Source organism: Polyergus mexicanus, unplaced genomic scaffold, assembly GCF_030449975.1.
Source record: "Polyergus mexicanus isolate NDT 795.1 unplaced genomic scaffold, iyPolMexi1.0 SCAF_4, whole genome shotgun sequence".
In the NCBI taxonomy this organism is placed as follows: domain Eukaryota; kingdom Metazoa; phylum Arthropoda; class Insecta; order Hymenoptera; family Formicidae; genus Polyergus; species Polyergus mexicanus.
The window spans coordinates 11,918,480-11,942,895 of record NW_027223324.1 but is presented as its reverse complement, the minus strand read 5'-3'; the positions used below and the strand labels follow the sequence as shown (position 1 = coordinate 11,942,895).

General features: G+C 42.5%; 1 protein-coding gene across 4 annotated transcripts in view; it reads left to right on the top strand.

Moving 5' to 3' along the window:
• Positions 1-24,416, top strand: part of Ds (dachsous cadherin-related 1) — a 323,661-nt gene that overhangs the window by 116,319 nt on the left and 182,926 nt on the right. Inside the window, exon 1 of one of the 4 annotated variants that reach the window (XM_070294926.1) lies at positions 7,547-7,796. The exons of the other annotated variants lie outside the window; for them this stretch is intronic. The gene's annotated coding sequence lies outside the window, so the exon portion shown is untranslated. Of the gene's footprint in view, positions 1-7,546; positions 7,797-24,416 lie in introns of those variants that run through there. 4 annotated transcript variants of the gene reach the window in all.

The window sequence follows — 24,416 nt, the reverse complement described above, 5'->3', positions numbered from 1 at the left end:
GCGTGAGGCGTTCCGCATACAACTCAGAGGTTGTTGACATAAACGGTCCCGGACGTACAACGTTTTAATACAAAGTTCTTTACGATCCCCGGGCCCCCCGGATCTTGGCCCGACGTGGCGGTGCGCGCGTGCGCTCGCTCCCGCGAGTAAACGGGGTCGGACGGATGGATGGAAAGCGGACAGGGCGGTTTGTCGGTTACGCGGTGGGGCCCGCTCTCAAGATTAGGCCTCGTGGTGCGTATACGCGTCCGCATAAATCCCGGCCCTCCCATAAATTGCGATACGGTAGCATTAAAGTGAAAATAATGTATGAAATTTGCCTTTTGATCATTTTGTTGGCCGGGGGCACGCGGCTTCCGCTCTCTCGTTCCCGCGCCGTCGGACCTCTCTTTCCTTCTAAGTGCCCGTCGTTGTTATATCTCTCGATCAGACCCGTGCTTATTCACCGATATCAAAATATCCGCGTGAAATGAATCGAGACAAATATTACGATGTAGACAATTTTTTTTGTAAACATACATTTCAATTCAATTGAATTTAATCTGTTATTATATATTTGTTCGGGTCTTATTATAAGCGCCATTGATTTTTTCAGCAAGCAATTGGTTAATTAAAATATCGATTACGACATACAATAGTAAAACCGACATACTTTTTCGATTACTTTTTACGGTTCTAAGATACGAAGCTGTAAATATTGCGATCCGGCATAGTGTTGCTGTGGCGCGTAACACGCGCCGTCATCGGGGGGACGTATCTGGCGATACGTCGTTGAAGGATGCCCTAATCTCGCATCGGGCCCGCTGGGCGCAACGTTCGCGGCCGCCGCACGTCCAAGGGTCTCGTACTCCTTCCGCTAGTCCCTCCTCGAGCTCGTGTTCATGAATTGCATGCTCTCGCTAAGGGAACGCGGCCTTCCTAGTAGCCGCTACTTATTTAGCCCTAATTTCTGTCCCGGGGCACCCGCTGAGGTACATTGTACCGCGTCGACGTGCGTGCCCCGCGATTACGATGGACGAAGGTCAAACGGGAACACGCGATAATAAGAATTCCGAGGCCTTTAATCGGATATGCTACCGTAGTTTATCGTTAACGCCGATATTGAATTTGTAACGTGTTATACGTAAGTAAACGTTAATTCTCAATTATTGTTCCAACTTCTTGATAGGAAAATCATGCTAGAAATTTAAACTTAATTGCATACGAGATCATTTCACGTGTGTAACGCATCGCGCGCACGCATCACGGATGTCATTATTATCAGTATTATCGCGGCAACCGTTACTACAAATCTCCAGTCTGTAACTGTACCCGCGGAAAGATAACGAAGCGACTGACTTCCTGGATATCTTTATTACAGCTTTGCGTAAAAAGACAAAAATACCGCCGTAAAGAAATCCATCTCCGCGTATGTACTGAACTCGCCTGATAGCTGGAAAGAAACAAGACGCGTGAGAGACGTTTCCTCAGAACCTGGCTATCATGGTTCGCTCCACACGACGAGCGTAACACGCAGCCCCTCTGACAATCGTCGAAACGGGAATTCGCGAATTCACAGGTCACATATTTCTTTCCCGTTATTTTTATCGGCATATAAAATAATAATATAATGTAATCGCGTTTTGTCATTACGAGTTAAAGTAGTGTCAGATGATTTCATCGATGATTTTGGTATATTTTTTTTTCTTTCTTTGAGTAATCTCACATTATTTGCAATTTAACTTTTCTTTTTTATCGAAACATTTCTCGGCCGAAGCCTCGTCAGAGGCGTTGTATTTATTGTATGTCGGTATGCTATCAATATACGCGGACAAGGTTCTCGACTGTAAATCGACTCTCGTTCGCGGTGTTCAATTCGTTTTTTAATTGATGCCGTCGTTTAGATTCTCAATGTTTCATTATTGCGAACGAAATGCTCGCATCAACCGCCGTTGGAATGCTAACCGATGGATAAGATGGTCGAAGTAAAAGATCTGCAAAGCTTAAAAAGCGAAGAAGAAAAACATTTATCCGAACGGAATGCAAATCTGCGAGTTCATATGCGAGATCAAGATCCGATGATATTTATGAAAGTGATCATACCGGGTTGATATCGTGAAATGTGTGGAACGTGAAAAGCTTTTTTCACAATGACTTTTACAATTTGTGCACATTTATCTCATTATATTATCCCAGATTCCATTATCTCGATCAATTAAAAATAATAAGAATAGCCCGAGGTCTATTTCTAATTATAGATAAGGCATGTTTTGCGATATGTTTATTATGAATATTAATTTTTGCAATAACTAACGATGCGATAAAATAACCATCTTAAAAAAATTGTAAGGAATTACTTCAGGTATATGTGAGATCTATTGTATTTATGAAATTTATTAGTAAAATATGCATTCCAGTTTCCATCTTAATGTCTCATATTTTTTTCTAGCATTATAATATGTTTGCATTATTTCGATGCACATGCTAGAGAATACATGCGAGTAGCTCAACAGTCTCCGCATCCTTCCGTCTGACATGGCATCTCGCGACATTTATCTTGCACGTCGTTTCGGAATTATGTAAAATGCATCGAAATCCGAGCGTACTCGGCGTGTAGTACGATCACGCGCATCCGTGCACTCTGAACGTGCGAGCGGTACGGCCGTAACTCATTGTAAGTTTGTACCGGCCGTGCCCCGCGCTTAACTCATGTGCATGTCACTAGCCCGCTGATGTACAACGACTACGTGTCGGCTTTGCTTAGGACGCGATTACGCGCTAATGCGTTTCTCGGCGTTGTGTGTGGATGTGTATGTGTGTGTGTGTGTGTGTGTGTGTGTACGCTGGCCGTTACCTTCACTGCCGCTACGCCACTTGCGGCCTGCGGCGACGAGCACGATAATTGACATGTCGAAATTAACGAGATTCTTATCAAAATTCTCGCATGTATGCGAGCGGAAAGACTTTGTGCGTAGAGATTATTATTTGAATAAAATTATACGCCGCGAGAAAGATTAAAGAGAAATTTTGTCTTCTAAAATTTTTACATTTTTTTTATGCGATAAAATTTGCAATTCCTTTCCGATTCTGACTTTTCACGATTATTTTAAAGAATGTATCAATTGTAAAAATATAATTTGTTATCGATATAAAATTTATTTCGATCCGACGAGGGAGCGCCAGAGACGTGGAGCCTTAAGTAAAATTAATCTAAAACCGCTGTTTAAAAATCGCGAGCATAAATCGCGAAATCACGCGCGTACATGATTCCACGTGTAACAATAAACTTACCGCTTGTAAATTACGCGCGCTCTCTTAAGATTCGCGTACTCGCGAGCACTTCGCTATCTCTCTGCAGATATAAAGAGAGAAACGGAGAGAGAGAGAGAAAGCATCCTCCTCGAGGAAGAGAGAGGTAGAGAGGACAACGCGATGCGGACTCACGAATCGCCGTAGTTCGCTGTCGGATCGTTAGGGTCCTGCTCGCGTACGGCTGCATAATTAATAGAAAAGTACCAAGCGACAGCAGCATGCGGCGACGGCGGCAATGCAATCCGCGAACAAAAGTACCCGCGCGAGATGACGGTGGCAGATAATTGTGGCAGGGTACACGGTCGCCTAGGTCGCTCGGAAATTCGAGGGAGAAGGAAGCGAGAGAGGGAATAGGGATAGCGAGAAGAGGGAGGACGACGCGGAGGTGGCCGAGGAGGAAGAGGGATTGTGAGTGAGGCACGACGCGGAGACGGCGAATCGCGTATGTTCCGTACTGTCCACGGCTGTATACGGCTGCGAGTGCGTGACAAATAAATGCCTGCCCGCAGCGAAGCGAACGGGAATTTGCATTCGTACGCATAATGCGGCTGAGGAGTCGGCGCTGCCAGTCTCCTCCCGAGGGATTTTCTCCTTCTTTCCTCTCTTCGTCTCTCTCTCTCTCTTTCTCTCTCTCCCGTTCGCCCTATCTTGTCGCGCCGTATCTCTCATCCGAGACAAGACAACGTCGATATTTAAAAATTAGGGCGCTTTTTTTCATTTTACACGTGTGAAAATAACGTATGGATTTAAAAAGCAGCGTTAAATATATATGTATACACATTGACAGATACACACACATACGTACGAAAAAGCGAAATAAAAAATAGTTGTCGAGCCAGTGAACGAGAAAAATACATCGATGGATCGATACATGTTAGATGAAGTATTTATTATATAGCGTCCATACAATGTATGAAGATGTCTGTACCGATTGACGAAGCGGACCTGCGGGCAAACTTATAATCAAGATCGAACGCTCTCGGAGGATGATGGAAAAAAAAAAGGAAGGGACGCATTAACGCAGCCGGGAGTTAATTGAACCTTTCGTGTCAAAATCGTAAACGTGTCGCTGACATATCTCGCATAAATAATGGATTATCCTGGGCGCGTTAATCTATAACCGAGTGTTACTAAATAAGTACAACATTATTCCGGCAGTCGCGATAAGTATTGCCCGCTTGGTTATAATTCGCCGTATATAATCGGAATAACGCGCGATAATAACTCACGTACTGCGAGTAATTATTATTACCGGGTCGCAATTAGTTATTCTCTCTGGGGTGATACTCCGCAACATTTTATTGCTGATTTATTGTTGCTCGCGTGTTAAGGAAACGTATCGGGCATGGTGCCCCGGCGTTCGTTTCAAATGATCAAAAGCCAGTTCCTTATTAAATAGGATTATTTTTATGAAATCACCGCATGCGATTTCTCACGCGATCATTATGAACTCGAATGCCGATGTCATGTCGGTCATTATAATTATCAGAATCGTGCGATGTTATAATGTTACATATATGGCGGACTAATTAGCGCTTCAAAAATACTTTGTAAATAAATTTATGTATTACGTGAGAAAAAGAATAATGAAAGATTTTTACGTGTGTGTGTGTATGTGTGTGTGTATGTATTGAGAAATTATAGAGGTATATATTATGTTAAAAATACAAATATATATATATATATATATATATATATATATATATATATATATATATATATTGCATTAAAAATTTTACTCTCTCTACTACTAAAAAACTACTCACCAATTGTCCCGCATACATATTTGTCATTCGCTCGATGCCAATTTCTATTTATTTCTTGAAACTTTACGAAGAAGATTCACACACACATGAATAATTCGCGAAAATGCAATCTATTTACGATCGCGCGCGCAAATTTAAACAACAATGTGCCATTAGATATTACATTTTCAGCATATTTACTTTTGCGTATATATATTCTTTCGACTTTCGATAAGAAGAAAGAATGTACAAAATGGACGATTTCCGAATCATTGTGAAAAAAAAAATTTTCCGCGATATTTCAATATATTTAATATTCTCAATGCGATTGTTATACAATACTTTGTCGATCGATGAGTAATTATTATTTTATATCAGATACACGGGGAAAATTTTACAGTACGTACAGCATGAAAAATGTATTCTCTTTTAAAAGATTAATTGTAAAGCTGGAATAAAGTGATATTAAGATATCTCGTACTATAAAAATTATAAATTATGCATTTGTCCTATTGCTTGTTAACGATTATGCATTTGTTGGTGCATCAAAATATTTAAATAGTTACACAATACTCCTTTGTAAAATATAATACGTGAATATATAATATACGTATATATTATAATATTATTGAATATAAAAATATTGCGTGATTTCTCTTTTATAGGTTAGTATATAATCTACAATTAGAAAATTATATTAACAATATTATGTGAGAAAAATGATATTGAATTTTTACTATAATATTTTATTCCTATACAGAAAAATTACTATCGTATTATTTCGTTCGAGCAAAGAATACAGAAGTGACACGCACGTGCACGAGCGCGACGCGTATTATCGGGAAAAAACAGCTCGGACGGATTCCTGGAATTTGTCGAAGGACGCAAGCTCGCGCTATACGTATACAAGCGCAGCCGCGTCTACCAACATCCGTCTACATCGGTCTAAATCGGTTCAACTAGATAAGTATATGGAGTGCGCGTTGCCGAGATATATATTTCGCTCTATAATTTGTCTATAATAAATTGATCGCGTATATATGTAGCTGAATTAAAACACGCGATATTAATAATTACCTTTCGATCGATGGAGGAGTCTGAATTTGAATCGCCATGAATATGTCGCTGTGTGTCACGTCATCGAATATAAAATGACAAGAAAGTCGGCAAGCTATTGAATTGTGAGCGACTCGCGTTTCCCGATAAGCCAATCACGTTTCTGCAAATTTTTTTTTTTTCTGTACGTCTAATCGCATATTATTTATTTTATTAATGACGTTAACGATCGCGCGAAGGCGCCAGAGAGCCGAGTAAAAATTTTATTGCTAAATTAGAAATTTGACATTTATTTCGATTACGATAATTACGGAAATGATGAATTTAAGAGAGAGACTCAATATTCGATATCGGACCGATGAGCGTGAACGCGCGCGAGAATAGTTAGACGCTTCGTTCGGAATTTGACGAGAAAAATTGTGACGTTGGCATCCCTGAAAACTTCTAGCCAAACGGTAGTAACCGTCGCGGGCAGTTGAATTTCGGGAATGTCCGCGAGCGGAAAGTAATTGCCGTGATTTTAACGTCGAGATTAAACCTCGCGAGTAATAGTGATCGATATTTACTCGATGCGTAAATCATGTTTAACACGCATCTTATCGAGTTTCCTTCTTCGACGAACGCCTTGACGAGTAGCGTGTGAATCCCGTTAGTATAAATAAACGCATTTTCGCTAGTCATCGAATGGCCGCCATTACGCGCAGGTGAATTTCGAGAAAAATATCGGGCGTTGTAACATATTAGTATCGAGAGATAAGTATCCCGGAATCGAGTTTTAATCGCTGCGTGAATCGCGACGATTTTATTTTTCAAATGTACTCGACGCGAGAATATGCGAAACGTAAACATACTTTTTTCAAAAGTACGGATATCGCGAGAGGCGTTTTATTGGTCGAACGATTCTCGGGGTGGTGGGGCGGGGAGGGGAGGGAGCAGACGCGAGCTCGTGTTATATACAACAAATCGCGTCCATCCGTCTACCGTGCTAGACGAGTACGTCGAGATATTCGATCGAAGCTTCGTCTCGAATGTCGTGTCTCTTTATCTCTATTAGCCATTGACAGTATAAATCTCTCACGCATCTACGCGTCTGCCGGGTATCAAATTGCAACCGTCCAACGATCGCGACAGTCACGACGTCACGAACATAAAACCGCACTTTTACGTTCGTTATCGAGTGATTATCGTGAGTACGCGAATTTTGTGAATACCGAGAATAAATATCGAACAAAGTATTTCGCACATATGCTTTAAGTGTCGCGAGTGATAATGAATAACGTGATAAATGTCTCGAGTCGATCAGTGCGCATAAATGTCGACGGGAGTGTCGAATAAAATGTCGGACGATTACTATAATAATTACACGAATGTCGTGAATATATATGGATAATCGATATTCGATCGAAAGTGTGTAAAATGAATTTCGTTACAAGTATCGCGACTTTTGATTTTTGGCACTTATATTTTTATAATGATTAACATCTGAGTAAATATGCGTGCATCGGTAGTGTGGAAAAAAATATCCTGCGGATGTCGAATTTTAAGTATCGCGAGTTTCGTGAGTGATGATAATTGATTACCCAAATGACTGATTCAGTTGCATGCGCGATGGATGATCATCGATCATCGATAATCAAAGGACTTTAGGATAGGAAAGATGAATGGATTACAGGCGACGAGGAAAAAACAGCGAGACTACGACTGGTGAGTCTATAATTAATTAGATGTATCACATTTAATCCATATGCTACGAGGTTAGGTTAGGAGCGAATTATACGAGATTGAGAGTAAATAGTGAATATCGTTATTATATATGGATATACGATTGAAAAATATTGATTAATAATACGATAAAAATTTATAATAATCAAAAATATATAATAAAAATTAAATGTATTTCCCGCATATATTTTTCTACAATTTTTATACATTACATTATTTACATAAGCGTATGAATAACTCGTATATATAGCGACTAAATAAAAATGTTATATTGTAAAAGAACGCACAGAATTTATATCTACATTTTATAAATTGCAGATTAAAAAATAGAAAATTATTATTACGTATCAAATAGTAGTGTAATTACAAATACAGTAATATTTCGAGAAATAAATCGCTCGGAATATCGCAGTTTTTTCGACGAAACCACGCATTTTCGTGAAAAATGTTTCATATGCAAAAGTTGTAGAGCTCTAAATGGTAGTATTTTTTCATTAAGTACTTTTTGAGTTATTTTATATTTTAATCTGACATGTTTTGATATAAAAAATAAAATATCTCGCAAAATATTTAGTTTTCGATAATCTTACCGTAATACTTTTATGTACAGAATAATGAAACAAATCAATTAGTATAAAAAATAATTGTTTTTAAGAAAATTATTTACAATGTATTTTTTTATTATTTTTTTTTTTTCCCACTGATTGATTTGTCTCATTATTCTGTACATAAAAGTATTACGGTTACAGATTATCGAAAACTGAATATTTTATGAAATATTTTATTTTTTATATCAAGAGATTAAAATATAAAATAACTCAAAAAGTACTTAATGAAAAAATACTTTATTATAATGTTTTAGAAAGCTCTCGAGGTAAGATACAAGAATATGTAGTGAAAAATAGGGGGTTCCATTTAAAAAATTCAAAGTGATTTTTATATGACGTTGACAGTGCTATTCAAGGTCATACTAATATTGTTATATAATGCGCCACTTAGAGCTCTACAACTTTTGCACGAAACATTTTTCACGAAAATGCGTGGTTTCCTCGAAAAAACTGCTGATACGGGCGCTCTGTTACACCCTGTATAAGGTAGAAGCATTATACTAGATCCTGCTTTGATTTTAAGGCATTATTAAAAGATGTATTACTTAAATTACTAAACGCCGATGTACACGATTTTTCTTTGCGATCTTTACTTCTCGCTTTAATCCTAATGAAACTTTTATTTCGCTTTTCACGTACACATTTTACCGCGTTCACCGAGAACATAAAAAAAAAAAAAAGAAAAAAAACTACATTGCCGGTGCCAACCATTTCCAATTTTCCGGGCGCGTCGATGAAATTGCGACATATCGCATATGGCGCAGTCACGGCACTTTCCGATTCTCCGCCGAGATGGCCAATCGCCGTTGCGCTCGTGCGATAATCCAAAGAGAGTACGGTAGCACGCAAAGTGTCGGGATACCGTGAGTACGAAGCTATGTCGAAAACGAAAAGGGCCTGATACCGAAAGATAGGAGGACGATCGGAATTCGGACGTCGTCCGGCATCAGCGCAAACGAGCGTAAACCGCGAATCGATTAAAGGCTGGGGGGAGGGGGGGGGGATTGTTACGACGGCGAGACCTACGAGACTCGTTTGCTGCATCGCGTACGCTAACGCCGGCAAATTTTTACGCGAGTTTTTACGGCCGCTTTCAGATTTCGCTGACACGTTCGGCGCTGGTAGAACGCCAGGAATGTCGCACAAAGGAGAGGAGCGAGCCCAACGGGCCGTGATTCTCCCTCCGTCAAATTGCTCATAAACCGCCGAATGATATGGGCCTTAATAATGGCCTACGGTTACGGTCGGCTGAACTAGTTATTGTTTTCGTCGCTTCTCGATCTCGCGGACGATCCGTATTTGTGTATTTTATTTTCGCCGTCGTATGGGATACTTATCTGGTTGGCGAAATATGCGGCATCTCAACAACGAAATTTTATATAAAAGTAATTTATATTAAAGAGAGAGAGAGAGAGAGTGAGAGTGACTCTAAATTCTCTCTGAAACGCAGCGCATTTGCTCGTTTACTCTCCTTATATTATTTGCATTCTTTTTTTCAATTTTCGACTAAGATTACGAAATGGAAGCACACGTCATGATAGAGAGCGGACATTCGGACGCAGGTTGAAATAAAAGAGAAAGGTGAGAGATCGGTCCGCGTGGGGCGTTGAATGGAACGACTCACTTACGGTGAAACGTGGAATTCCAGAGATAAGGGGGGCGGCCCCGAAGAGTGCCGGGATATTTCAATTTCGTGCCGCTTATCTCGCGGTCGTTGACTTACCGAAGTAAAGAAGTGTCGCTTTAACATAATTACCGACAAACGGCCCGCGATGGATGAGGCCATCCTCTCGAGATTAACTCGAACGAAATTCGAACAACAGCGCGGCGCATATATATATATATATATCCGATCGCGACGGAAATCTTTCGAAAACACCGGCATTGGTCCGTACAAATCGTCGTACATCCGCTCATCTTGACCATCGATAAATTACGATTTACCCTTAGCTTCGGTCTCGTTCGTTAAAATGCCGATGTCTGATTATTTCTATGCTTTTCCATGCATTCTTAGCTTTCTCGCGATAAAATGCATCTCGAGATTGATTTGTCATCCTTGTGATAAATTAATGATAATGAGTCGCTTGGTTACCGCAGAAAATTGCAATTAAATGATTTGAATTTTAGTGTAATAATTAATTCAATGGGAGCTTACAAACAACTCTGTTTTACTATCTGTGAAATATGTGTATATTATTATCGAACATAATTTTTTTTCTTTCGCTATTAACGGTAATGTAGGTCGAAAATGGTAGCGTGTCATTAAATTAGACGACCGACTTTCTCCTCCAAAGAGACATTGACTTAAAGACGACGGAGCGGGAAACCATTATAGCGTGTTTCTCACATTTCTGGAATTTACGATTGACCATTCTCTCGGGATTTTCCGCTAGGTAAATCGCCATCGCGCCGGCTAACCCCCTTATCTTTGCGGATATTGCCGCATTAACGGACGCACTTTCGTGTCTCCTTCGGTTTCGCCGCGGCTTTTCACGTTCGCATACCGGCATTACCCGTTTTTATGGATCCTCGATGCGAGCGTAAATTAGAAGAACGGGGGGGGAGGATGCCGCCTTCGACAGAGGAAGAGAGAAAGAGAGAAAGAGACTCGTGGTTGGCGTGTAGGCGCGAGGAAGCAAAAGGTGAAAACAGCCGAGGCAGTTAGCGACCAGGTGTTACCTCGGTTTCAGACAGACACTGCGCTGCCGAGAAAGAAGCTCCTCGCTATTGCATCGGCTTTATATCGGTCCCCGATGGCGGTCATTACACGTACCGAATCTACAATATACACGCTCTAAACGCTATTAATTAAACCTCCGTCATCCCCGGTGGCGGCGGCTGATATCGCGGCGGCTTTTCTCTATTTTCTTCATGACGGCGCTAATCTTGACGTTTCTTTGTTCACACTGGGGCGCGGATAAACCAGCGTAGGTCGATCGTCGTAAAAGTCGAGTCGTAAAAGCGCGAGTGCGCGAAGTCGGGATATACGCTCGGCGACGACGACGCAGCATTCGTGAAATCTCGTTCAACCCATCCCGGCATTAAGATTTAACCTGAGATTGGAGTCGTATAACGCGGCCCCTACGACATTTTCGTCGGCGGCAAGGACGACGATCACACTAAAATTTGCCCCTTTAATTCAAGTTAGTTATTTTCGCGACAGAGATGCATTCCGATCGCTCGTCGCGATCCTTGATTAGAATCGGCACAGTATCGATTACATGGGACTTTTTTATTTCCAATTATACAAATTAGCCGACTTTTAATATTCGTCGAAGAGAAGGATAAATTTTTACTACAAATTTTGTATACGTATACACTTATGTATAATATATATTTTTCGCTACGGTGCGATTCGCATTTTAGATTATTAATTAATAATAATGTAAGATTAATTATTATTATTGCAAGCTTTAATCTGCGCACAAACCACACACATATTTCGTGATTCGCTTTCTTCGAACTCCCTGCGTATGCTAATATTAACAAACTCTTTAGGCGGTGCTCGTTAATCGAGTAAATACTATAAAAGCCGTAAACGTCTTTGTAGACGGCGCCGAGAGGATCTTTCGGCCACGACAATCGACTTTGCTCACGTTTACGGCCTAAATCCACACGGAGAAACCGCGTTATTTATCGAGACATACGCACGTTGTCCGAATGTCAATCAGTCCTGTGTTGCGTTGCGTCGTGTTTGCGAGCTGCTTCGTGTCGCGTAAATCGGCAGGAATGCGGCATCTCGGATTGACCATGAAGCGAACATAATGAAAGACGACGAGGGGATCGGATCGAAGCTGCGCCGCAAAGTATTGAAACTCGGCGGCACATGATCGGCATTCGCCATGTTTACAGGAGTCGTCGGGATAACTTCAAATATTTGGGCTTTTAGACGTGTTTGGACAGAAAAGACAGAGGCCGAAATGGCGTAGCCCTCTCTCTCTCTCTCTCTCTCTCTCCTCGTCAGGCCCATATGGATCTCGTGTACGGAAACATGAAACGGCCGGATCCGCGCGCCGATCCTTTAACCTTCGTTGCCATCTCACGTTTACTCGGCCACTCGTGAAATAATCTCGATTCCTTTCTCGGTTCGTATACTCGATCGCGTATCGAGCGAATATCGCATACATACGGGGGTTTTCAATTCCCTCCGAATAGATGCACTCCCTGGCGTTCCGCGCGCATTAATTAGCGCTATCCGGACGAGGCGTATTCATTAATTTTGTGTCAAATGGATCGGCTGATAAGCCGCGCATACCGCGTTTAATTAATCCCCGACGTACTTACCTACTCGTGAATTTTCCGCCGCTCGTTACGCTCAATCATTTCATTAATAAACGCATTCGCTTAGAAGGGGAGGATATCAGCGCGCCGATGGTCGATGGACCAACGTTCCACAGACGTTCCCGCCGAGGAACAAATTAAATCGCGCGCGAGTCTCCCGCTAGGCTTTAAACAATGTTCATCGCCGTCATCATCATCATTATTATCATCATCATCGTCGTCGTCGTCGTCATCGTCATATTTACGTAATTGTCATGCCGCTACTTGCGCGTTGTCGCTTTATAGAAAAAGAAGGCGATCATCGCATCGTGCAACGTCGCTCGCTATTATACGTTTCCTCGTTTTCCGCCCCTCTCTCCTCCGTCTTACTTTATTCGAGCTCATCGTCGTTCTCTTACCACCAGTTACCGGTGCTTCCATCATTCTCCAGAAGGGCCACGCCTGCCCCTCCTTCGATCCTATCTCGCGCCCTTCCCCCTATTTCTTACGTACCCCTCCCGTGGCTTCGGGTATCCTCCCCTCGTTTAATTATCTTTGCGCTGATTGGTAGCAAAGAATTTCGCGTCGGGTAATTTTTTCAAACCTTTCTCTCGCCCTCCGTCCTTCGTCGCGTCGTCTTTATCTCCTCGTCTGCCTGTTTTTTTTTCTTCCATTTTCATGTCTTCGCGGTCGTTTCCCTCATCTCTCATGCGCATACCGCATTTTACATTAATATTTATTCATCAGCGAAAGTTTGTAAGATTTCACGATAGACAAGCCAGTCGCTTTAAAAATTCCAATCGCAGAATGGAAGATAAATTTTATTAACTCTTTTTACCTCTTTGGCACTAAATCTTTACGTAATAATCTCAGATAACGGCTCACGAATTATATAAAATTATATGACGTAAATGATTTTTATTAACCAATTAACCAATACGATACCATACCGGACGTATGGCGAGAGAGTGCATCGATTATGATCGACGATTCGTTGCACCTTGGATTTATCTTAATCGGCACTGACTATGAACTCGGCGTTCGGCCCGCTATGCAACATAATGCAGATAATAGTTGGGTATAAACTGTTAGAGCGGTTACTAAACCGTTGCTAGTTGCACGGTATTTCGAAAGTGTCGAATCTCTTCATCTCGCTCTCACTCTCTTGCTGAGACAGGTGTGGCTGAGTAAAAAGTTATCCGTGTAATCGCATAATTAAGACTTTACAGTTATTGGCATCTGAATAATTTTTAGTCAGTCGGGAAGCAGGTATGAGACAGCTAGCGCGCGGTTTAAAAGATTCTAAGAAACTGCCGGCGTCATTAAGTCTCGTTAAAAAACTATAATTACAAGGCGCGATAGGTGTTTCCTCGACATGGATTTGCCTATTTAAATCTCGAGACTCGTGCGAAATTGAGATCGATTCGGTGCGAACTACGGCGTAATCTCGCTTAGCTGTAACGGAACGGTCGGGAACGAAGATAGATCGGAGATCGCAACGCGATCTCCCATATGGCGCGAGTCGAGATACGTGTTTCGAGCAGTAGACTCGACTGCGAAAAATGCATATTAATTTCACCATTAAGCGATCGGTGCTTATCGTACGCGCATACACACGAAGACATATTAAGTCAGAAACGAGCCAGCCGGTATCGTAACGGGATTCCCGGGATGAGATAAGGTGAGCATGCGGTCGAGAGTGACATACCGCATCGTATTACAACAGTTATCGTTAATTAATGAGGAGCTGCGGCGCCTCGGCGATCGAATCTGTCTCGTTATCGCTCCAGCAACAACACAGCGTCCTTAAGTTTCCAGTTATTACAGAATTACGCAAAGAATGCGATTTTGCGCGATATTAATAAAGCGTAAAATTGTTGAGACAAAAAAAAAATTTCCAGGAAGCACGTTTATGAATCGAAATTAAAATAGCGCTTCCAGGCATCAATGAAATTGAGGTATCCGCGTTTACACGTGGCGCGACATCGCTCGTGACGATAGGGCAACGATCGGGCCATCTCCGATGGCACTAACGAAGCTTAGTATTTCTGTGGAGGGCCTCTTAATGGTCGACCGCTTCGCGCGCTATCAGTGTACGCCGTATTACAACTGACGATAGAGTTACGTTATGCTGAACTAGCGTGTACGATATTAGTTGTTGCTAATGAAACGCCGACCGTTTATTATCATACCGCGCGTCCTCCCTTTCGCCGCCGCATTCGATCTTCTCTCTTTCTATTCTTCTCTCTTTCGCTACCCTATGCATACACGCTCCCGCGAGATCGGCGCGCAGCATAAATAGTGGCATAACTCCTAGGAGCATACCACGAGTCAATTAGTTAATCCTGGCACGGCACAAAGACGGTGCTTCATAAACGACGGCTAACGCTACCAGGACGCCGGCGATTTACATCGATCGTTGCTAATGACGCTCGCACTATCGTCTCGCTATCGTACATAATAGTTTTGTTAGTCGCCACTATGTTATAGTCGCACTGTATAACTAGCGCTTACGCGGCGCTTCGTGGCGAGAATATTATCCCCGTCGACGCGTTCAACAATGTTCTTTGGTGCTGTCACGATGGATAATCCTTGATTTTGTATAATAGTATAACGAAAATTTTTTATTAAAGTCGGGTGCTAAGTTCACATAGGTGGAGATGACGAACGATAAATGTAGCAAATAAATCGCTGCTCTCGTCGCGATGAGAAAGATTCGCTTCGAGAAACACATCAAGACGGCATGCCCTCGCGTATCGCAGTCGAATCCATTGCCTGCATTTGACATATCGCGATGTTTGCACTTCCTCCATCCGCTAGGTGCATCATTTGAACGTTATAATGATGGTTCTTTTTCTTTTTATCCGTCTTTTTTTTATAGTTTGTCAGAAATAACAGAATGATGCTCATAGCATCGTCATCGTGTAACCATCATGCCCATTTTTTCGCTCTTCCTATACTTTAGAATTACTATCGTATAAAAAACAATTCAATTAAGAAATGTTTGCTCGTTAACGAAAAATATCTATATATTGAAATTAACTGGCATTATTTATCATAAAGTTGTCTCTTACATGTAATATAAACACGTATATTTTATTGTATTCTATTCGATGCAAATCACAATTGAAAGTATTTTAAAGAAATTTTAAGGAACATTAGAAATTTTCAGTATTGTACAATATTATATATATATATATATATATATATATTTGCAATATTCACATAATAATAAAGCATCTTTATTCAAACTTCATACTACATATTATAAGATAAAGGGATAGCTATAAGCTGGTTAGTCGTATATTCGTTAATATCTGATTCGAGGATTATTAAGGTGGGTATACACTTAGCGAACCAACAGCGAATGCAAACGTTCATTATTATCATTCAGCAGATATATACGGCAAAGCGAATGCGAACAGAACGTTCGATTCGCATTCGGCTCGATTCCCTCATGAAGCGGTACATCAAAGACAATTCGTGCGAGAAAAACGTTGAAAACGTTTCGCATTCGCTGTTCGTTCGCTAAGTGTATACCCACCTTTATACAGATCGCTCCAGTTGCACCTGGTCTCACCTGGTACGCAGACACTCGCGTCCGATAACTATGAATGCGATAGGTGTAATTAATACCCGAGGCGCGGCAAATAAAGGAATAGGGAAGCATGATTTATATCGGCGTAGATGTCGGAGGAAGCAAACTTGGCGCGAAAAATGCGCCTTCGATGGAACACAAATGGTGGTTAGTAATTGTTTTCTAACGTGGTAGAGATCGCGAGGGGAAATGTGATATTTGATTTGCCAAGGACGAATAGGAAGTCGCAGATGCGGAGGCGGTTATTATAAAACGAACGATTTTAAACCGTTAGACAAGCGTGATAAAAGTTCAAAAAATATCATTGCTTTTTATCGATTTGCGTGTAAAAGTTAGCGGTCGCCGTCACGTCCAAGGCTCGAACGCACGCCTTAGCCATCAATGAGCATCATTCGCCGTATATCTCTGAGACGAGGATCGTCGAAGGTAACGCAGGGAAGGAAGAAAAGGATGGAGAGAGAAAGAGAGAAAGCGAAGAAGAGGCTGGATTGTCTGGATGGGAGTGCGAGAGACCTAACCAGTTCGATCTAACCAGCAACTAGTAATTACTTGTAATAAATCATTATTCCATCATTATTGTTTAATTATAATCAAAATCGCGGCTTGAATATTGATTAAACCCCGCTCATGCTGCACGCTTGTGCAGAAGGAGGGTCCACGAGGTGCAATTCTTCCTGCTTCTTCCACGTTCGCGGAGAGAGCGATTATTAATTTGCTGCGGCTCCACAATATTATATCGCGCGGTTAGTTTCTTGCGTTATTCCAAGACTACCGTTGGCAGGTGAACGATCGTAACATTATATTCGCGTCCGATTGAAACGAACGACAAATGGAGAAAAAAACATTATTACCTTTTATAATTATCGACAAGAGATGGGAGTTACTAGTAATGAAACGTACTAGTAATCGAATCGGCGCGTTCGCCGGAGTTATCGCAAAAGTTGGTATCCAAACGAGGCTATGCGTTTTCGAGATAAAAAAATGCGTTCCGAATCCGGGAGCATGCTAAATATACGCCGTCACGTGACGACCGCCATTCGCCGAAATCGTGGAGTATCAATCACGAGAAACATCTGAGAACGTCTCTTTTCTCGTTTCACGCCGCTGCAGCCTGTGGTTCGCGGGAGTTAAGTAAGAGCGTCTTCCTTCATTGCTGTGCAATAATGGAGGAGAAAAGATATTCCCATGCACGCGAAGAAAGGGAGCACACGGAGGGAGAAGAGAACCGAATTATCGAGGAAGCCGAGACGAGAGAAGGAAGAGGGAACAGAAGAGGCGCGTATAGATCCAATCAAGTACAGCCGCTCATAATTCTCTCTTGTAATTATTGCAAAGTCTCGGAGGGTGCGCTCAGGCCAAAGCAATCCTTTTATTTTATTGATTAAATTGCTATTACGTTATACATATATATACATACATACATACATACATACATACATACATACATACATACATATATATGTATATATATATATATATATATATATATATATATATATATATAAAAGAGAGAAAGAGAAAGAGAGAGATATGCACACGCAAAACAGCGCCTCTCTCTTCCTATCTTTTCGCTTCTCCTTTTAAATTCACCGTGACATGTATATGTATCGTGCATATATACGATATGTTATGTACCGTAACTGATCCACGATGGAATGGAGCGATGCCTTTGCATCGTTCGCACCCTTCTCTTTAGAAGGGTAATTCTTATAGAAGCGGGCAAGGGGAAACTAGATAAATATGTCGGAACGGCCTAAGCAACGAATCCCGATCCTCTCGGATTTGGAAAGAAACTCGTGTAAAGGATAACCTCGCGATGTTCTAAGGATAACCTGGTTCTATGAGCGAGAGGGACGTGAATCGGTTGAGACAGAAGAGAGGAGAGCGCGATGCGGTGTGCGGGAAATGTTGTAGATATTAATCGTTTTCACCTCGCGGAGAACGTGCGTTCGCGTTTGGATTCCCCATCAGGGCCGACGTCTTTGGCATCTATCTTCCTCCAGTTCCATCTCGTTTTCTTCGTAAGGACAACGACTGCGATTCGACGCCGAGAAAAATAGCGTCACGGGAGACACCGCAGAAATTCGATATCTTCGGGAACTTCGCTCTCGCAGTCTATAATTATCCCATCATCTTATGTAGCTTAACTGCAAATTGCTTTCTCTCTCTCTCGCTCTCCTGCCCTCTTTTTTTTTTGTCCATTTTCTTTGTTCCTTCGTTCGTTGTTCGGTCGCTCGTAGAGCTCTCGGAGCGCGATGCAGAACATGTAATCCGATATGTTCTACTAGCGTAGAGATAGAGTCACTTGGCGATCTCTAGATGATGCTGCTCCTCTACCTCTGATGTTCTCTCTCTCTTTTTCTCTTTTTCTCGCACTCGTTCTCGTTGGCGAGATGAAACAAATCGACTCGGTGACAAGTTGTTGGTAAAAAAAAACGTGTGTACGCGAATAAAACGCTTGTCGCAATAGCTAAAACGTCATAGTCCGCGATAACGTCCGTCGTTTTAGCAGCGATCTTATATTTCGATACTTTTTACGGAGCTCCTCGTTCATCATCGAGAAAACACATTTGATATTGCCACTGAAAAGTTTGCGCAACAACTAACTGATTGCATAGAAATTACAGAAATTAGCATACATGAGCATTAATAGATATATTATATTATATGCGGAAAACTAATGTGTGTATCTTCAGGGCTGATGCACTCTCGAGATTGTATTATATTTACCGTTTATTACTTTCGATACTCGCCGTGAGAAGAACACGCGTCTTTACGAACTTCTTGCCGCATTTAGATTTTTAATTAAATCTTATTTACTCTTCGTGCTTTTTTCTAGCTGGTTCACATCAACATTTATGTCTACAGTGGGCGGGAAAAAGGGGCAACTGACTGCAACAGTATATACATATATATATATATATTTTTTTTTCCCAAAGATCTTGGCATATTTAATCGAATATTATCTTTGCGTGTTAATCTCGAGTTAAGCTACGACATATAATTGCAACATTTTTCCCAGACCCAGGCAAAACTCTACGAGACGCGACGAACGTACATTTCAATCTCGCGCGTCTGCCGCGCGATTGTTTTTATCTATCATCTACACGGACGGATGCCCAGCGCGCTAATTAGCGACGAAAGCTCGCTCACGCATTCCGCGATCTTTGCCGACTGATCTTTCGCTTTCGTATTAACTGGCGACAGTCCGGAGCGGCGAATGTGTTTAGAGAAGACCGGTAGTTATCGCGCGTAATCAACTTTATAACTGGCCTCGTCTGTTCGTGGCTCAGGATGAGATCGGTTATTCCTGGGATACTCGGCATCCTCGGAAAAATAGCATATACGCTACGATCGTTCGCGAGCGCTGCGCAAACCGCAGGCTCTCTCTCTCTCTCTCGGTATCCCCGAGAAAGAACGTATGTTTCCTCTACGCGCGATAATGACACGGGGCGGTGCCGCGCGTCGTAAAGTATCGTCGCGTAAAATTTATGGGGGTAAGGTGGATGCGCGCGTAGCTCTTTCTCTCTCTCTCTCTTTCTCTCTCTCTCTCTCTCTCTTAACTTCTATACCTTCGCGGATGAGCGCCTTGCCGTTTTCATCGTCTACGACGGGCACACCTATTCTACGATCGAGAAACGCGCGAGTGCGAGACTAGGTTTTAGCCAGGTAATCATCCTCGTTGGTCCGCCCGCGGAGAGTTTCGCCGGTAAACCATTGTCGTCGTCGACATCGGCCGATACGTGATCGCACGAATCGGACTTTGTGTCCCATTGTTCATTATGAGCGAGTACGCCGTATTGATTTACGGCCATGTCGACCCGCATGCGGTGTCGCATTGCGTCGTTTCGCCCCCGAGTTTGCGACGCTCGAAGTATTGTAGAATCTAGCCAACCTGACAGGTGTGACGTCTGCATCTTCTACATATTACTATTTTGTATTCAGTATTCGAATTAATAATACGGGATTATATAATTTTTGTATTTGTATTTTACTAGCACACAATGTAATTTATTAATATGTTTTTTCATATTACTTTATACTTCACGCATTTGTACAAGAATGTACGAAAATTATGCAAACGTGTGTCGGGAGAAAGAAAAATTAGAAAATTCTCCTTATCGAATGGTAATGAAGCTGTTACGACACGGAAAAAAATACGCCATGCGTTCGCTTCACGGCAATAGATTCTCGGACGTTTAATACGAGTATCCGTTTCATTCCACTGCGTGGACAAGGCCTTCTTCTCCATCGTTGTCTCGGTTCCGATCCATCGATCTATCAGCGATATGGTTTGCAGCTAATAAGTAAGCGTTTCGCGTGGCAGGTAAAATTCTCATATAGGTCGATAGATGCTCGCATATTATCGTGCAAAGATCTTCCGTTTGAGTGAAAGGACCGGGACGCGAAGAAGAAGTTGGTAGGGTGAAGGGGTACGGGAGGGATTTCAACGCTATCGAGCAAAAACGGTGCAATTTTTGGCCGGGTGGATGTCCGGGTCGGTGGCCGCGAAGATACGGATAATATGATCAGCCTCCTTATTTTCATGGAAGAATTTACCCACGATCAACACCGAAAATGGAGAACGACTTAAAAGATGGGAAGGGTGGAAGGGGGAGGAGGGGCAGTCTTTATAAACGATACTGCGTTCCTCTACATAATAACGTTGATACGAGCGTGCGCGGGCGCGCAGCTCGTAATATTTGAGAGGACGAAAACAAGAGAGGACAGGAGGGTAAAAGAGGAGGGCAGAAGCTCGACTTGACCGCGGGACACAGGTGGCGAAGGGAGGGTGGACAGGGGGCTAGAGGGAGGACGCACACACGTGCGATCGATTGGGGCCTCCGTCCGTAAAATACCCGCGTCTGTATACCGATCGGGGGCCCGGGCTAATCAGACGGACATAATTGATCTCACTTGTGATCTTGAGATTCGAAAGATCACGGATGGAAAGAGGCTCGAACCAATAATTATTGTTAATATCGGCCGCCCCTCCTTCGCCGCCGCCGCCGCCGCCGCCGCCGCCGCGACTCGGGCCAGCTATATATCCAAAGTCTGGCGACCGTACAGCTAGCAACTTCGGTCTCTACCTTTTCCCTCCTTCCTCTTCCTTGGTCCCTCTTCCTTTATATATATGTCTTCCTTTCCTCCCTTCACCTTTTGCTTCTTATTCCTCTTCTCTACCCAGTTTGCTCTTTCCATCTTCGGTTATCTTCCGCCGGTACGTCGGCCGTTCTGTGTCCAGAGCTTTTATTTATATTAATTTCGCGGGCTTTTTGCTTTTCGGTGGTTTCAGGGCCTCGATGAAGCGGAGGAAATATAAAATAATAATGATAATAACGAGCCATTTTGCGCGTAATAACACGGTAGGAGCCAGGATATGCCGTGGAAGCTGCGCGCGATCCGCCGGACTAATAATGCTGGACGCCAAGGCTCCGACTCTTTCGCGGCGTATAGTTTTACCCACGTAGTTTTCTTCGTCTCTTCTTTTTGTCGTCCTTCTCTGTGCAGCGGCACTTTCTTTTTTTATTTCCGTTGATTTTTCTCTATATTTTATGTCTCACTTCCTTACATTTGTAGAATTTTTCTTTCATTAATCTTTTCGTCGTTTTAACGAATTAAAAGAGCGTTGATTGAAATTTCTCCAAACACAAGGGAAAACAATTATTACATTGTAAGAAATTAAACACGATCTTAAACATCAAGCTTTCATTCAGGCTATCGGCCATCTGTTATAAATCGCAGCTTGAGCGACTTTTTTTTTTTTTTTTTTTTTTTTTTTTTTTTAATTTGCGGTAGTAGCGCGACAAGCATAATAGAAATATCAACGGTTCGGGCCGTATACATAGATCAACATGTATCGATGAAAGATACTTTACCTCCCGCCGAGCAGACCACGCGGCCTCTAAGGATTTTATGGCGCGGAATGGGATTTGGGTACACTTAGCAGTCATAAAGCGGCAAAGGTGCAAAGAGCTGTCCGCGGCTACCCCTTTTTCGGCTCGAGTCGGCATCTTTCATCCCGAGAAAATCCACGTTAAGGGGTACCGAAGCTTTTACAAGGCCGCTCCGCCCCGTTACCGCCGACGATGACGTGCTTCTGTGCGCCATTATCTGCTACTCTCGTAGTTGCGTATCTTGTGTGTAAATAAATGCGCGATTCTTGCATTGCAATATTTCACAAGTTCACGCGTATATAAAACTAATTAATAAAGAAAATATCGCTATTAATATCGGTATTTTTTAAGTTTTATTTCTATTATAATTATAATTTATTAATATGTATAAAAATTTATCTGCGAACATTAACGCGATAAGGATGAATTTGCGGCTGCGTATGGTATAGTGTTAGTAAACTAAAACATATGATAAATGCTACTCGTTACACGTGTCGAAGTTTTAATTTTTTTTTTTTTATTACGAACAAAGCATGACTCCCTTTGGCATGGATCGCATCAATAATGCCGTCGTAAACCATCTTGCAAGTTCATTTAGCCTGTCTGGCGAATGCTCGTATTTACCAGATACGGGATCTCATGCACGAAACAATAAACGAATCCTCAGCATTGATCCGACACGGCGAACGGAGTCGGTGCGCCGATCGCGAGAAAGAGGATACAAGGCAAGGAGAGGAATAAGAAGTAAAAGCGGGATAAAAGAAGAAGAAGAAGAAGAAGAAGAAGAAGGCCTGGTCGAAGGTTACGACGTTCTCGGTCTTGTTCGGTTCTTCGACGTAGGGCGCGAGAAGAGTGTCTTGTACCTCACACCCAATCAACTTAGATCCGCGGTTCCAGATAAGATCCTCTCCCTTCTCCCTTTCTCTTTTGCCATTGAACGGCGTGCACCGAATGGGTGTGTGCGCGCGCGCGCGCGTGTGTGTGTATACACGTTGTTAGTATCGCGGCGGTTAACCAGCACGTACAATGGCACTCGCGGGGGCGGCCTGCGAATACTAAGTCATCGGGCGCAAAATACATCGAGTCGGTTTTCTTACCAGGCGATGCCCCATCGTGTCCTTCGTCTCTTCGAACCTCCGCATCGAGAACCGACCCCTTTCTCCCCCTTTAGCGCGCATGCATCCGGGTAACGAGCTTTCATTAGCGACGCTGTAGGCTAATGAGCCATGTTAGAGCCACTCCGTGGACAGTTTCGTACACTGAGATCCGACGTTCCAGCTTCGTTGTTAAGCTACTGCCGCTGCTCGCTAACTTAAAGCTCGTTTGATATACGATTCGTTTTCGAGACGATTGTCTCGAACAAATTATCTAAAGCGAGAAAAAAGCGCAAAGTTGTCGAGGTAAAAGAAGTGGATCTTTTGCTCTCATATTACTTATAATCATATCGCGTCGCCGTTATGGTGGCAACTATTAGCTTTCACCATTATTTCGTTCCCACTCTTCTATTCATTCTCCCCAACGAAAACATTTCCGTTTGGTAACGCGACGGCGTCGCCGGCCGCGATTATCGAAGGGTCAAATCGCGCGACATTGGACATCGATGATGTTAAATTGAATTAAATTCAGAGGAGGGAGCCGCGTGACCCTTTCCCTGCGACTCACCAATCCTCCCAATCCTCACGACGGCGATACGTGGCACATATGTGGATCGCGTACGCGTACACGTGGGAAAAAAGGAACGTTGAAGGGAGAGGAGGTCGGCGGCCTAGCGGGCCGTTTATGGCATATACGCGACACGAGCAGGGATATTGAAAAGTTTGATTGCCCGTCGGTTTAATTCGCCGCATATTCGAATCCTGTGGTAGCGAAACGGGACCTCCTGCTCTCCCCTTTCCCCGGGACCGTATCGCTCGCTTCCTCTTCGTCGGTCGGACCCTGCCTGTTTCTCGCGCCACAACAAACTCTCGCGAAAATTGATTTTGCGGTTGTACACTGACGTGGATCGCGACTTGTATCTCGCTTGATGCCCAGAACCACACACCGAATCCAAATGATATTCGAGTTTTATACCTCGAAAAGATTGGCTGCGGAAAACTCGCACCGAACTTATCACAGGAAGATCTAAAAATATTTTTCAATTGTAAACGAGAATCGTAGCAGATTTTCAAGTGCGCGTGTAAAGAATTTCTAGTAGGATATTTTTAAATTTCCATACGCGACTATATAATGTGAAAACTCT